Source organism: Trichosurus vulpecula, chromosome 2 (genome assembly GCF_011100635.1).
Source record: "Trichosurus vulpecula isolate mTriVul1 chromosome 2, mTriVul1.pri, whole genome shotgun sequence".
NCBI lineage: Eukaryota > Metazoa > Chordata > Mammalia > Diprotodontia > Phalangeridae > Trichosurus > Trichosurus vulpecula.
In genome coordinates, this window is record NC_050574.1 from 404,326,339 (window position 1) to 404,341,089 (window position 14,751).

At 34.9% G+C, this 14,751-nt stretch overlaps 1 pseudogene; it reads right to left on the reverse strand.

Annotated features, from left to right (window-relative positions):
• Positions 1-6,734: 6,734 nt before the first annotated feature.
• Positions 6,735-7,486, reverse strand: LOC118837259 (annotated as a pseudogene).
• Positions 7,487-14,751: the final 7,265 nt, after the last annotated feature.

Sequence of the window (14,751 nt, forward strand, 5' to 3'; positions counted from 1 at the left end):
AGTGGGGAAGTAAGTGAGAGAATTTGGTACTTAAAATTTTTAGAAAAGAATTTTTAAAATAAATATTTTTGAAAGAAGTTTTCAAGTATCTGTCTAAATCATCAGAAAGGCAGAACTGGTGACTCAGTTTCCTCATTTTTCAGTGTGGATGTGGAGAAATCAGTCAACCAATAAATGTTATCAACCTCCTCCATGACTTGCACTGCGCTAAGGGCTGGAGAGAAACATACAAATAGAAACAAAGATAGTACCTGGCCTCAAGGCAATACAATGGTGAAAGATCATATACAAAAGGAAGTTGAAAAGTGAAATTGAGGAGGGGAAAAGGCACCAGACCCAAGGGCATGCAGAACCCTTGGGAATCTGCATGGGTACTGGAAGTTTTCTCCTTGAATTTTATTTTTTAAATAAAATCACAGTTAAAAAAACATGTTTCATTTTGAATACCCTCTACCAATTTAAATATTCCCTTACTTAGTACTTCTGAGATGCTACTTTGTATTTTGAGAGGCTTTAAGGGATGATTTAGGCGATGGGAGGTTAAACAACATCTTGTCTAGGATGACACAGCTGGTTTGTATTAGTGGCAGGACTTGATCAGGGGTCTACCTGACTCTGAGCCTAGCTCTACCTCTACTTCTCCATTCTTTCAGTCACTCAGTCTACAATAAGCAACAGTCATTAAGCTTTTATTGTATTAATCACTGGGTATACAAAGAAAAAGTGAAAACAGTCCTTGCCTTCCAGGAATTTACGTTCAAAGAGGAGAGATAGTCACATATAACCAGTTCTGCCCAAGACACATACGAAGTGGGTACAAGGTAGCTATGGAGGGGAAGGTTATCTTTTGCTGTAGGGATTATTAGATCACTTTTACGGAAGAAACTGAGGTTTAGAGAAGAAATGATTCATCAACAATCCCACTACTATTAAGCATCAAAGGAAGGAGTTAACATCACGTTTATCTTGTCTCTAATTGCAATACTCCCTCTCATGATATGAAGGTACTGAGGTACAATAGAAAGAAGGCTGAATTTGAATTCTTGGATATATCACTTATTGCCTGAGCAACCTTGGGCAAGTTGCTAACTTTCTCTCATTCTTGGATTCTTCATCACTAATATGAAGACATTGGACCGGTTGACCTCTAAGCTGCATAACCATTCTTGATTAATGAGTAAACATTATACTCAAAGGGACAACTGAAAAAAACAGAGCTTAATTTCCCCATGTATTAAGTGATGGGTATGCTAGAATCAATTCTACACCTAGAGGGAATCTTGAAGGTCATCCAAACTAAACCTGTTATTTTACAAATCAGAAAACTGAGGCCTGATGAGGTTTTAGTGATTTGTCCCAGGGCACACTGGTACTGATGGGTAAAAATGGGATTCAAACAGTACTTCCCTCTGTTACCATGATGCTGGAGCTGAGCAAACAGGCTCATTGATGAAAGAGAACTCTCATCAAAGAATATATTCAGAGTTGGAAAAATCCTTAGAGCTTACCCACCATAAACTAATCTCCTCTCTGTACATATTAAGAAACTGAAGAAAAAAGTGATTTGTCCAAAGTAACACAGTTACTAAGTAACAGTTAAAACCTTGTCATCCAAAGACCAATTAACTTCATGTATTTTCTTATGGGCAGTGACTTTGCCTTGCATTGTATACTACACCAGTACCGGACATCTCCTTTCTCTCAATCATTTCTTGCTAATAAACCAGCATGATATTTGTGGTGTTAGGAAGCAGGGGAGGGAAAGTTTAGTGATACACATGTCTTTTTTCTGTCAACATTCTAGGATCTTCTTTAAGTGTAGTCCCATCAAATGCTGTTCCCTGGAGATATCTCTGTGTGCAAATGGTGTCCTTGAGAGCCTCCAGTTCAATTTAATTCAATAGTCATTGAGTGCAAAAAACAAATAAGAAAATATTTTAATAAGCAAATATACTAGAATTAGGTCTAAATGCATTAATGTGCAAAATATTTTTGTTAACAAAGAGAAAATGGCATTTTAGTAAACAAAATCTACTTATCTTTTTCATGACATAAAAATAATTTTAATAAGCATTGGCATGGTATATTTGCATCCATGCTAATAATTTCTTAATTTTATACACACAAACATGTATGTGTTCTTGCTTATTTCCATAATACATGAAGGAAGTGTAACTTAGTATTTTAGGAAAATTTAAAGTTCTTATGGATTGTTTAAAATCCTTAAAAGGACAAGTTCTGTCTTACATTTCTTTGTTGTCTTCCACAATCACTACCAAAATTCTAGTTACTTAACACTTGTTGAGTGGTTAAAAGCCCAATTTAGAGCAACTCATGATACATGAAAATTTAAGGTATGACTAGAAAAAATTATTCTGGTAATATATTTTAATGGATTAGTGATCTCATCAAAGTGGTTACTCCCTGAATTGTCCAAACTACACTTCATTCTTGACAACTTGTCTAGATTCCTTTATACATCAGCCCCTGAAAATTTAATCTATAAATTGGAATCTTCTTTCTAAACCTCATTACTCTCTACTTAATCTTTATCATTCTTTTCATGTGAGCACATTTTCTGAACTCTGTTATTACCATAAGGTTTTACAAGTCACATAAGTTTGATTTATAGGGGGATAAAATAAACAACAAAATAAACCAAAACAAACAAAACTAGAAACCTGGTATGAATTATAGAGATTCTTTAATACTCGATTCTTGGGGACAGCTAGGTGGTGCAGTGAGTAGAGCACCAGCCCTGGAGTCAGAAGGACCTGAGTTCAAATCTGGCCTCAGACACTTGACACACTTACTAGCTGTGTGACCTAGGGCAAGTCACTTAATCCAAATTGCCCTGTCCTCCCCCTCCAAAAATAAATACTTGATACAATAATAGAAGAGGAGAAAAGTTTAAATTTTCTTAATTTCAAATGGTTGTCTACATTGCTTAATGTTAGTTAAAATCATATGCAAAATCCTATATAGATTATAATATAAAAACTATATTCTAGAATTTGGATTAAATCATGATTAAATTATGAACTCTAAAAAAGAAACTTGAGCTATTGAAGTATTAATTGAAGTAATAGTCAAATTTATTCCAATCACTAAATACTTATTATCAATCTTTCAAAAAATCATCACACTTGAAAAATAGAAATGTTTACACTCATAAAAAATAATTTCTGAATTCATTTGGTAAAAACTATTTAAATAAGAAGATCATTTCTATAGATTGTGAGGCTAAGTATTTGAATTATTTTATGTTTATGTAAATACTTCACTTAATTCTTTATCTAGGACCCAAAGAAACTACCCTCATCTTTATCACAGTGAGCATGCTGCCCACAGGGTTAGATTATTCAATTGTTTTTGTTTTATTTTGTTTTGTTTTGTTTTTTACATTTCTTTTCAAAATTCTCTACCAGTAGTAAATGCCATTTCTGCTTCTAGCTGTGAAAAGCTGATTACTATGCTACCTTGTTATACTTCCAAATAAGCTTTTAGGTGCTATGGCAGACCTTAATCCATTTGAGGGACACAGACAAGAACTGGTGAAAAGAATAGGAAACTAACATTATTAAAGGAGATGTAGATTAATTCATATTCAACCTTACTTCCCCCCCAAGTTGTGGATAACTATTTCTCATTATAATTTTCTAATAATATCAGGAGCAAGGTAGAGAGAAAATTAAGGACCCTCTCAAGTTCATACACATCTAAGCTGGATATAAAACCCATCATTATAAGATTTCCTTTTTATTTGGGCACAGAACTACATTTTCTATAAAGGAGAGAGTATTTAAATAGTAAAGTGAATATATTAAAAGTTTTCCTCAATATTAGTTTTATTTTAAAAAATTTTATGATTGATTTTACATTTTACAGATTTTGAGATTTGTGGCACTTTATTTAAATGTTAGCTACTTAAATTTATCAAATTTGACCAAAGGGAAATATTCCAAAGCCTCAAAACAAAGACTTTAACTTACATGTGCCTAGGTATGGTCAAGTTTATTTATCAAGGGTGATCTTTGGGTCCAAAAATAGCGAGAGTGCTCAGGAGAGAAAGATAGTAAACCCAGATTGTAGAAAGCAGTTACTAGGCACAATAACTGGGATTTTATTTTCACCTATTAATTAATAGATGCAATTATCCCTCAGTTATACAGAAATCCTATGACAATAGTGATTTTATTATTCAGCTAGCTCTGCTAAGGAAAATTCTTTGTAGAGAAGGATCTCATTAGTATTCCTAGCTAGAAGGTTCAGGTAGGAACTAACAATCCACAGGCCTCCCTCAATCAAATCAAACTCAATTGCAAGTCATGGCATTAGCTCCCTGATGTCATGGTCCTCTTTGAGAAGGAAGGACAAACCATGATCTGTGAGTAGTCTGAGCTTCTTGAATGAGGACCCAGCTGGCTTGTTCAAGTGGGGCAACTCAGATTCCCTTCCCCTCCTCTCCACTTTCCTCCCCTCCAAACTACCCCCTTCCCCTCTCCTGTCTCCTTACCTGAGGGTGTTCTGCCAAAGAACAGGAAATTTCAATGGCCAAAAACAACCTAGTTGCTTTGGGGTTCAAAGACCAAGCCTTAAATCCAATTCCTTCTGAGTCTCAGGGATTGGATAACAATAGGTCTCTGCCCAAGCAACACTTAATGTTCATTTTGGGCCCTCCTGGCTCAGAATGAATGCAAATAGTAGGGATTTCTCTTTTGGCCAGTCACAAAGAATCTACATGTCTGAAGAATAACAACAAAATGCTTCTGCTGGAGGAAAAGTTGCTCTCTCAGAGAAATGTGCTACTAGTGGAGGTGGAGGGTATGCTCCAAAGTGCCCTTCTGAAAGTGAGGTTGTTGTACTATGATTTTGGATAGCCTCTCTGGAAATGGCCAAATTATATATCAGAGGCCAGGCAAAATATTATTCAAGGGGTTTGTTATCAGGGAGAAACAAGCTGGTGGTAGACATAATATTATTTGAGGGACACAGTTGTAGCAACCTTTGAAAAATTTATTGTCAGTTATTTTTCAGTATTTTTCCATGAGCATATTCTATGAGTTTATAGCCTCTCTTAAGGAGAGACAGTGAAGCCTAATGTTATAAAAAATGTTTTTCAGTGTCCATAAAGGGAAAATTTTCATGGTGTTCTCAAGACCACCATGCCCAATCTTATGACATCCTAGTATGTGGGACTATCATAAAATTTATGCAATGTCTGAATATCAGACACTGCAGGTTGTCACTCAAAATATTTCTAACTTTGCAGTACTTTCCAGAGCTATCAAAGTCTTCAATCTTCCAGTGCCACCTTCCTACCAAGATTAAGTATCTAAAAAAGACATTAGTATTATCTAGCACCTGTTATGTGAAAAAAATGTTCTAAGTCCTATGAAGATAACTAGATAAAGTAAGGGGAATGAGAAAAACAACTAGAACAAATAGAGAATGATAAGTATTTTAAGAGGGATAAGAAGAATGTCCTCTGATAATTCATAGGAGGGAGAGATTTCTTCTAGCTTACAGGGTGTGGGGAGGGGGCGGAGAATGTTACTTAGGTAGGACTTCTTGAAGGAGGTGGCAATAAAGTAGAAAAAAAGAAGTAAGACAGAACAAGTTAAAAGATCTGTGTTCAGATCAATCTCTCCTACTTACGAGATTTGGGAAAAACCCCTTAACCTTTCTGAGTCTGACTTTTCTTAGCCGTATAATTAGGAGACTGGTGTAAATGTTTTCTGTGGTACCTTCCATCTCTGAATCTCTGATCCTCTGATTTTATGAACAAGATAACTTACTGGATTAGGTAAAATTGGATCTTATAGATCTCATACCCAAGTATATCATGATGAGAAGATATCAGATTGTCAAGTGAGAAGTAAATAATTAAACAACAAATTTTTGAGCAAAATTTTATGCAAAAAATCATAAATGCTTTCATTGCCCTCTGTCTCCTGCATACACTAATTATCAGTTCCTTATATTATATGCAAAATTTCTATAGCCCATAAAACATAATTTATAGCCTTACAATGACTATTTTCTTTAATCTGCCAGAGTTCTCAAGAGCAGTTGGATGGATATTTGTAGACCTTGTAATTCAAACACTGAAAGGCTTATATTATCAAGCTGAAGGATTTCTATCTAATTCTAGAAATAATAAAAAATCGCTGATGCTTCTTGAGAGCTAAACAAGGGGTGATGGTCAGAACTGTGCTGTAGGAAGAGTTTTCTGGCAATTGTTTGGAAAAGGCATTGGTGAGGGGATAAATTCAATGTGGAGAGATTCATCATAAGGCCATTGTTATGAAAGTGAAAGGTGATGAATGTCTGACCAGTTTGGTGTTATACTTTGATTGGAGAAGAGGAGATGAATAGGAAGATGTAGTGAAAGTGAAATCAATGCATTTGAGAACTAATTTTTAATGTGAGATAATAGAGAATGGTAAAAGATAACAACAATTCTACATTCAAGAACCTGAGTGACAGGAAGGATAATTTTGTCCTTAACAGAATTTGTGAAGTTTCGAAGAGAACTAAGGTGTTTTTTTTTCAATAAAAGCGAAATGTGTTTTTATTCTGAATAAAAATATACATTCATATTATTATTGTCACTTAACTCTTAAAGACACCTTAGGCATAATGAAGTTACCTATGCTTTCAGTAAAATGTAATATTTTAGCAAATTGAATACTGCTTGACAAAGTTGTATTTTTAAACAGCAAAGGAAATTGTTAAAAGGAAAATTTTGTTGGTGACAGCTTAACTCCTGTGGTTTCATTTCCCCCCCAATCCAGCAGTATGTATAAGACTATAGAAAGCACCAAGCCAAATATCTCAATCGCTGCTGCTCCAAATGCAATTCCAGCAACAATAACCAAATTTTCGATAAATAATTTATAACATAGTCACCACATATCTCTTTGTAAACTTGTTACCCACATATTATAATATGACTTCATTTGTATCAGTATTATTTCTACATTCACATGATGAAGAGTACTGTTTGAAGTTGTTTCCCCAGTTAGTATTTCCATCGATCAAGCCACAGCATTTACACTTCTTTTGAAATTTGTCCGCATTGGTTTTAAATGTTTCTTGTTGAGTACCATCTTGAGTCAAAATTTTCACTTGTTCCTAGAAACTCTTTTTAAATGATTCTTCAATTGGAGAGTTGTAGACAATACCTACCACATCTGCATCAATCTGAATAAATCACAATCAGAAGTACGAGAGTAGCATGCAAGGAGTTTCTTTCAGCACTGAAGCATCCCAGGAAATCAGGGACAATGATAATGACATCCACAGCTCTCAAGAGATTTACAGCTACATATATGTTGAGTCCAGCTGCTTCTCCATCAATGATCTCTTGACCATGTTTGCTGACATATATTATGTTGATACTCCCAGGATAATAAACACATACCCAGAATATAAACTTGAAGATAAAAATAGAGTATTTTATGAATCTACTGACAGCTGCCATTTCATTGTCATTTGGGGAAAATTATGTCAACTTCCTGACCTCACATCCTTCTCTTTCTATACATTTTCCTTGTCTGCAAAGTGAAGAAGTTAAAGTAGAGCAGCCTCTGACACCTCTTCCAGCCCTAGATCTATTGTGCTAAGCAACGTCAACAGGATTTCAGGAATTTCATCTTTCTCTGTTAGTTTCCTGTGCTTTTGTAATAGGATTCTAAGGAGCATCCTTAGCCCAAATCTCAGCTCTTCTGAGTTTTCAGTTTTAAAAGGAAACATCATGAACTATATTTTTGTTATATTAAGCTTTAGATGCTAATGGGAAATCCAGGTAGAAATCTAATTGGAATTTGGTGATGTAAGACTGGAGCTCAGGTGAGAAATTATGGCTGAATATATTGATGTTGGACTTCTATGAGAGGAAATGATCACTAAAACCCTGGCAAATAATGAACTCAGCAAATAAAAATGTATAGAAGAGAAGGATGTGAGGTCAGGAGTAACTTCACTAGAAACCTATATTACATGTGTGAGATAAAATACTTGATGCAGCATGGGAGAATATGGAGCAGTAGGCCAGGTAGGAGATGAACCAAGAAAGTGTAATGCCATGAAAGTCTATTGAGGAGGGATTCCTCCAGGGCTTGAAGAATAAAGAGACTTACACATAAATGTTTCAGACTTGTGCCAGAGTGGGAAAGAATTAAAAAGAAAGGGAAATGAAGAGAAGAAAATGAAGATGGAGGGATGTTTTGCCCCATTGACTGTCCATCTTATTTCCAAGTTGCATACAAAAACTTTTTTTGAACATCTGCTTTTAAAGCTTTCCTACAGGAACTGCTTTTTCTTGCCACTTTTATGTGAGATAATTTACCCCATTCTATCTCTCCCTTTCAGCCTCTCTCAATATATTCCTCCCTCATCCCTTACTTTGATTTTATTTTTTTAAAATATTATCCCTTCATATTCAACTCACCCTGTGCCCTCTGTCTATATATATATCTATATATATATATATATATATGTATACATATATATATATATGTATACATATATATCCCTTCAGCTATGCTAATGCTAAGGTCTCATGAATCATATACATCATCTTTCCATGTAGGAATGTAAACAAAACAGTTCAATTTCAGTAAGTCCCTTGTGATTTCTCTTTCTTGTTTACATTTTCATGCTTCCATTGATTTTTTTTTGTTGGAACAAAAGATAAATTAATTAATTTTTAAAAAGCCTTTTAAATCCCCAAAGCTGCAACAGACAGAAGAAATAAATTATTATTATATCTATTCCTAAGCTATTTTTACAATGGTAATTAAAACCAAAATTTAAGAAAAAGACATAATCAAACCTTTGACATATAGAATAACACAGCACTTGAGTAACAGTACCAAAATTAGGTGTCACTTTAAAAAAAATTGTCCTACAGCAAAACGTGTTCAGATTTAAATTCCCTTTTGTAGATCAGATACAAACCAGTATTTGTTCATTTATTCAATTTATTCTTTTCCATTTATTTTTTCTTCCTTTATTGTGTTTTTTTTATTTTTAGTTTACAACACTAAGTTCCACATGATTTAGAGTTCAGGATTTTCTTCCACCCCCTCCCCAATAACTTAGCATTAAATTTATTTACACGATAGTAAAGTTGTAAAGAATAATTATGACCATTGAAATGAATCATGAGAAAGAAGAAACAAAAAAAAAAGAAAAAAAGGACATCAAATAGTGTGCCTCAGTCTGCATTCAAACTCTATAGTTCTTTCTTTGGATGTAGATAGCTCTCTCCATCATGAGTCCTTTAGAGTTGTCATTGACCTTTGGTTGCTGAGAAGAGCCAAGAATGATGAGGTTAGTCATCACAGAATTAATATACCTGTGGTTTTGTAAAATATTCTCCTCGTTCTGCTCCCCTCAACATTACATCATGTAGGTTTTTTCCAAGTTATTATGAAGTCTGTATATTCCCCATTTCTTATAGCACAATGGTACTCCATTTCATTCATACACCACAAGTTGTTCAGCAATTCCCCAATTTATGGGAATCCCCTTAATTTCCAATTCTTTGCTACCCTAAAAAGAGCCTCTATGAATATTTTTGTACATGCTGGTTCCTTTTCCACTTGTGTGATCTCTTTGGGATACAGCCCTAGAAGTGGTACTACTGGGACAAAGGCTATGCACAGTTTTATAGTCCTTTGGGCATAGTTCCAAATTGCTCTCCAGAATTACTGGATCAGTTCACAACTCCACCAGCAATGAAACAGTGTTTCAATTTTCCCACATCCTCTCCAGCATTTATCATTTTCCTGTTTTGTCGTGTTGGCCAATCTGACAGGAGGGATATGGTACCTAAGAGTTGTTCTGATTTGCATTTCTCTTATCAGTAGTGATTTTGAAAATTTTTTTCATATTCTTATAGATATCTTTAATTTTTTTCCTCTGAAAACTGCCTGTTCATATCCTTTGACCATTTCTCAACTGGGGAATTACTTATATTCCTATAAATTTGGCTCAGTTCCCTGTGTATTTTAGAGATGAGACCTTTATCAGAGACATTGGTTGTAAAGATTTTCTCCCAATATTTTGCTTCCCTCCTAATCATTGTTGCATTGGCTTTGTTTAGAGAGAAACTTTTCAGTTTAAGATAATCAAAATTATCCATTTTTGCATTTCGTAATGCTCTCTATCTCTTGGTGGATCAAAAATTCTTCCCTTTCCCATAAATTTGACAGGTAAACTATTCCTGGATCTCCCAACTGGCTTATAGTAACAGCCTTTATTTCTAAATCATGAACCCATTTTGACTTTATTTTGGTATATAGTGTAAGACATTGGTCTATGCCCAGTTTCTGCCCTACCATTTTCCAATATTCCCAGCAGTTTTTGTGAAATAGTGAATTCTTAGCCCAGAAGATGGATTCTTTGTGTTTATCAAAGAGCAGATTGCAATAGTTGTTGACTACTGTGTCTAGTGTACCTAACCTATCCCACTGATCCACCACTGTATTTCTTTGCCAGTACCAAGTAGTTTTGATGACTGCTGCTTTATAATACAGTTTAATATCTGGTATGGCTAGGCAACCTTTCCTAGCATTGCTTTTCATTGATGCCCTAGATATTCTGGACCTCTCGTTCTTCCAGATGAATTTTGTTGCTATTTTATCCAGCTCTGAAAAATTATTTTTGGTAGTTCGATTGGTATGGCACTGAATATGTAAATTAATTTAGGTAAAATTGTCATTTTTATTATATTAACTTGGTCTACCCATGAGCAACTGATGTTATTCCATTTAATTAGATCTGACTGTAGTTGCTTGAAAAGTGTTTCATTATGTTCATATAGGCCCTGGGTTTGTCTTGGCAGGTAGACTCCAAAATATTTGATAGTGTCTACAGTAACTTTAAACAGAATTTCTCTTTCTATCTCTTGCTGTTGGGCTTTGTTAGTAATATATAGGAATGTTGAAGAATTTGTGTGGGTTCATTTTATATCCTGCAGCTTTGCTAAAGTTATTTATTACTTCAAGTAGTTTTTTTAATTTATTCACTAGGATTCTCTAAGTAAATCATCATATGTCTGCAAAAAGTGATAATTTAGTTTTTTTTTTTCTTTTCCTATTCTAATTCCTTCAATTTCTTTTTCTTCTCTTATTGGTACAGCAAACATCTCTAGTAACAAATTGAATAACAGAGGTGATAATGGCATCCTTGTTTCACCCCTGATAGTATCCCCATTACAAATGATGATTGTTTATGGGTTTAAGTAGATGCTATTTATAATTTTAAGGAAGGCTCCATTTATTCATATGCTTTCTAATGTTTTTAATAGGAATGGGGATTTTACTTTGTCAAAGGCTTTCTCTGCATCAATGATGCAGAAATGCAATGATTGAGATGATCATATGGTTTCTCCTAGTTTTGTTATTGATATTATCAATTATACTAATAGTTTTCCTAATATTGAACCAGCCTTGCATTCCTGGAATAAAGCCTACCTGACCATAGTGTATTATTCTCATGATAAGTTGCTGCAGTCCTTTTGCTAATATTTTATTTAAAATTTTTGCATCAATATTCATTAGGGAAATTGGGCTATAATTTTCTTTCTCTGGTTTGACTCTACCTGGTTTGGGTATTAGTACCATATTTGTGTCATAAAATGAATTTGGTAGCATTCCTTCTTCACCTATTTTCCCGAAAATGTCTACAAGGTATAGGAATTAATTGTTCTTTAAATGTTTGATAAAATTCAAATGTAAAACCATCTGGCCCTGGAGATTTTTTCCTAGGGGGTTCATTGATGGCATGCTCAATTTCTTTTTCTGAGATGTGGTTATTTAGAAATTTTACCTCCTCTTCTGTTAACCTGGGCAATTTATGTTTTTGTAGATATTCATCCATATCCCTAAGGTTGTCAAATTTATGGGCATACAAGTGGGCAAAATAATTCCTAATTATTGTTTCGATTTCCTCTTCACTAGAGGTGAATTCACCCTTTTCATTTTTGATAGTGGTAATTTGATTTTCTTCTTTTTTTTTAATCAAATTGACCAAAGCTTTATTAATTTTATTGTTTTTTTCATAAAACCACTTCTTGGTTTTATTTATCAATTCAATAGTTTTTTTGTTTTCAATTTTATTAATCTCTCCTTTGATGTTCAGTATTTCTAATTTGGTATTTAATTGGGGATTTTCAATTTGTTCTTTCTCTAGCTTTTTCAGATTCATGCCCAATTCATTGATCTCATTTTTCTCTACTTTATTCATGTGAGCATTTAGAGATATAAAACATCCCCTAAGAAATGCTTTTGCTGCATCCCATGAGTTTTGGTATGTTGTCTCATTATTGTCATTCTTTTGAATGAAGTTATTAATTGTTTCTATGATTGGTCTTTGGCCCACTCATTCTTTAGAATTAGATTCTTTAGTTTCCAATTAATTTTTAGCTTATTTTTCCTTGGTTCTTTACTACAAATAATTTTTATTGCATCGTGATCTGAAAAGTATGCTTTGACTACTTCTGCCTTTCTGCACTGGATTGTGAGGTTTTTATGCCATGGTACATGGTCAATTTTACAGTACGTGCCATGTCCCACTGAGAAGAAACTTGTATTCCTTTTTATCCCCATTCATTTTTCTCCAGAGGTCTACCATATCTGCCTTTTCTAAAATTCTGTTCACCTCCTTAACTTCTTTCCTATTTATTTTGAGGTTAGATTTATCAAATTCAGAGAAGGGAAGGTTGAGGTCTCCCAATATTACAGTTTTGCTGTCTATTTCTTCCTGTAACTGCCTTAACCTCTCCTCTAAGAATTTGTGCACTTGGTGCATATATATTAAACAATGATACTGCTTCATTGTTTATGGTGCCTTTTAGCTAGGTGTAGTGTCCTTCCTTTTCTGTATTCTGTATTTCCAGTTTTACAACTTCTCTAACATTTATCATTCTCCTTTCATTTTGTCAGGTTAGCCAATTTGATAAGTATGATGTGGCATATTGACAATGATGCCTTCTTCTGAGTTTGTGTTTTGATCTTCCCTGTTCCCATAGAAATAGTCTATTGTCAGTGTTTGTTTTTGCTTTTTACTCAAGCTGTTTTCCTATTCCCTGACTTTTAAAGTTGAGCTTCACGACTGGGGCACAGGAGGCACATTCTCAAGATTCCTGTGTCAGAAGTCAGGGGCCTGGTCACTGCTTTTGTGTACTGGGGAATCAAGTGCTAGCAGCTAGAGGCTGCTAGGTGTCTGGAAGCTTACCTGCCACTGAGCTGGAGTCTTAGTGTTGGTTTCTGTCATATTCTGAGGCCATGTGGGATTTTTCTGCCTTTCCCAGGGGCAACACTGAAGCACAGGGATTTCTCACTGCTGAAGGATGCCTGCCTGTGTCTGTGCTAAAGGACAGCAAGTTCTGGCAGCCTAAAGATGCCCATCCATCAGCCCTGGGCTTTGCTGAAACACATGAAGTTCTGGCCTCTGGAGGACATCTTCTATCCTCCCCCTTATGCCTCCCATCCTCCTGCCCTGGGCTATAGTGAAGCATGTGGTGGTTCTTGGAGCTGGAGTCTCCTGGTTTCCCTGTTTATGCTAAGGAACATGGTGGTCCCGGTCTTGTTGTTTGCTGCTCCATCACACTGAGACTCAGGGTCTCCCACTGCTTTCCTGAGGTGGGGATTACATGGAATTGCTCGGATGCTTCCTTTCCTGAACTGTGCTCCCTTTTTACTTGAGTGATTCAGATCTTTCTTACAGATTCTCCAAGTCTCCCATGCCAAAAGACTGATCCACCTCATCTTTCTGCTGGTTCCATCATTCCAGGATTTGTTCTGGGGTGCTATTGCATGGTTGTTTGGAGATTAATATGGGACAGAAATAATGATTTACTGCTTACTACTTCATCCTGGCTCCCAGAAAAACCAGGAATTAGATGCTAAATTTATGGCCCAAAGATTTACATATGTTCAGGGAAGTACATCACCTAATTGTCTACAAAATGAGTATTTCAGACCACATCAAATCAGAAACATTATCTATTTCCAGAAGGGATTACAACTATGTCAGTGGAGGGTTAGGATGAAGTCACAGATCCTAGACATTTTGAAGTATGAATGTCTTTTATTATAACCTCTTCACTGATTTGTTCAATCATTTTTCAGTCATGTCCGATTCATCCCATCCCCATTTGGGATTTTCTTAGTAAAGATACTAGAGCTGTTTGTCATTTCCTTCTCCATTTCATTTTTGCAAATGAAGAAACTGAAGCAAACTGGATTAAGTGCCTAGCCCAGAATCACACAGTTAATAATTATCTGAGGCCAGATTTGCATGCTGGAATATGATTCTTTCTGACACTAGGCCAGCACTCTAGTCACTGCACCACCTAGCTACATATTTTGCTAATGGAAATGCCTGTCTATTTCTAGTTAGTTCATGATTTAATGGCTTTAATTCCATGATAATGATTATGGGTGTTTTTTTTTTAAGATTGAACAATTAGAGAACTCAATGCCAATACCGTAGTTTAGGATTTCATTATTTAAATAATGAAACAGATGCTTTCTAACTTATAAAATATAATCAAATGATAAAATATTATTGGATAGCTGTTACCATATTAAATGATCACGTTAAGAAGGATCCATTTCATCACTTCCTTACATTTATTTTTAAAACTTTGTGAAAGGAAATTTAGATCCAATCAATATTTTAAGTAGCATATAGAACACTTTAGAATTCAAAGGCAACACAAGAGGTTTTCATGGT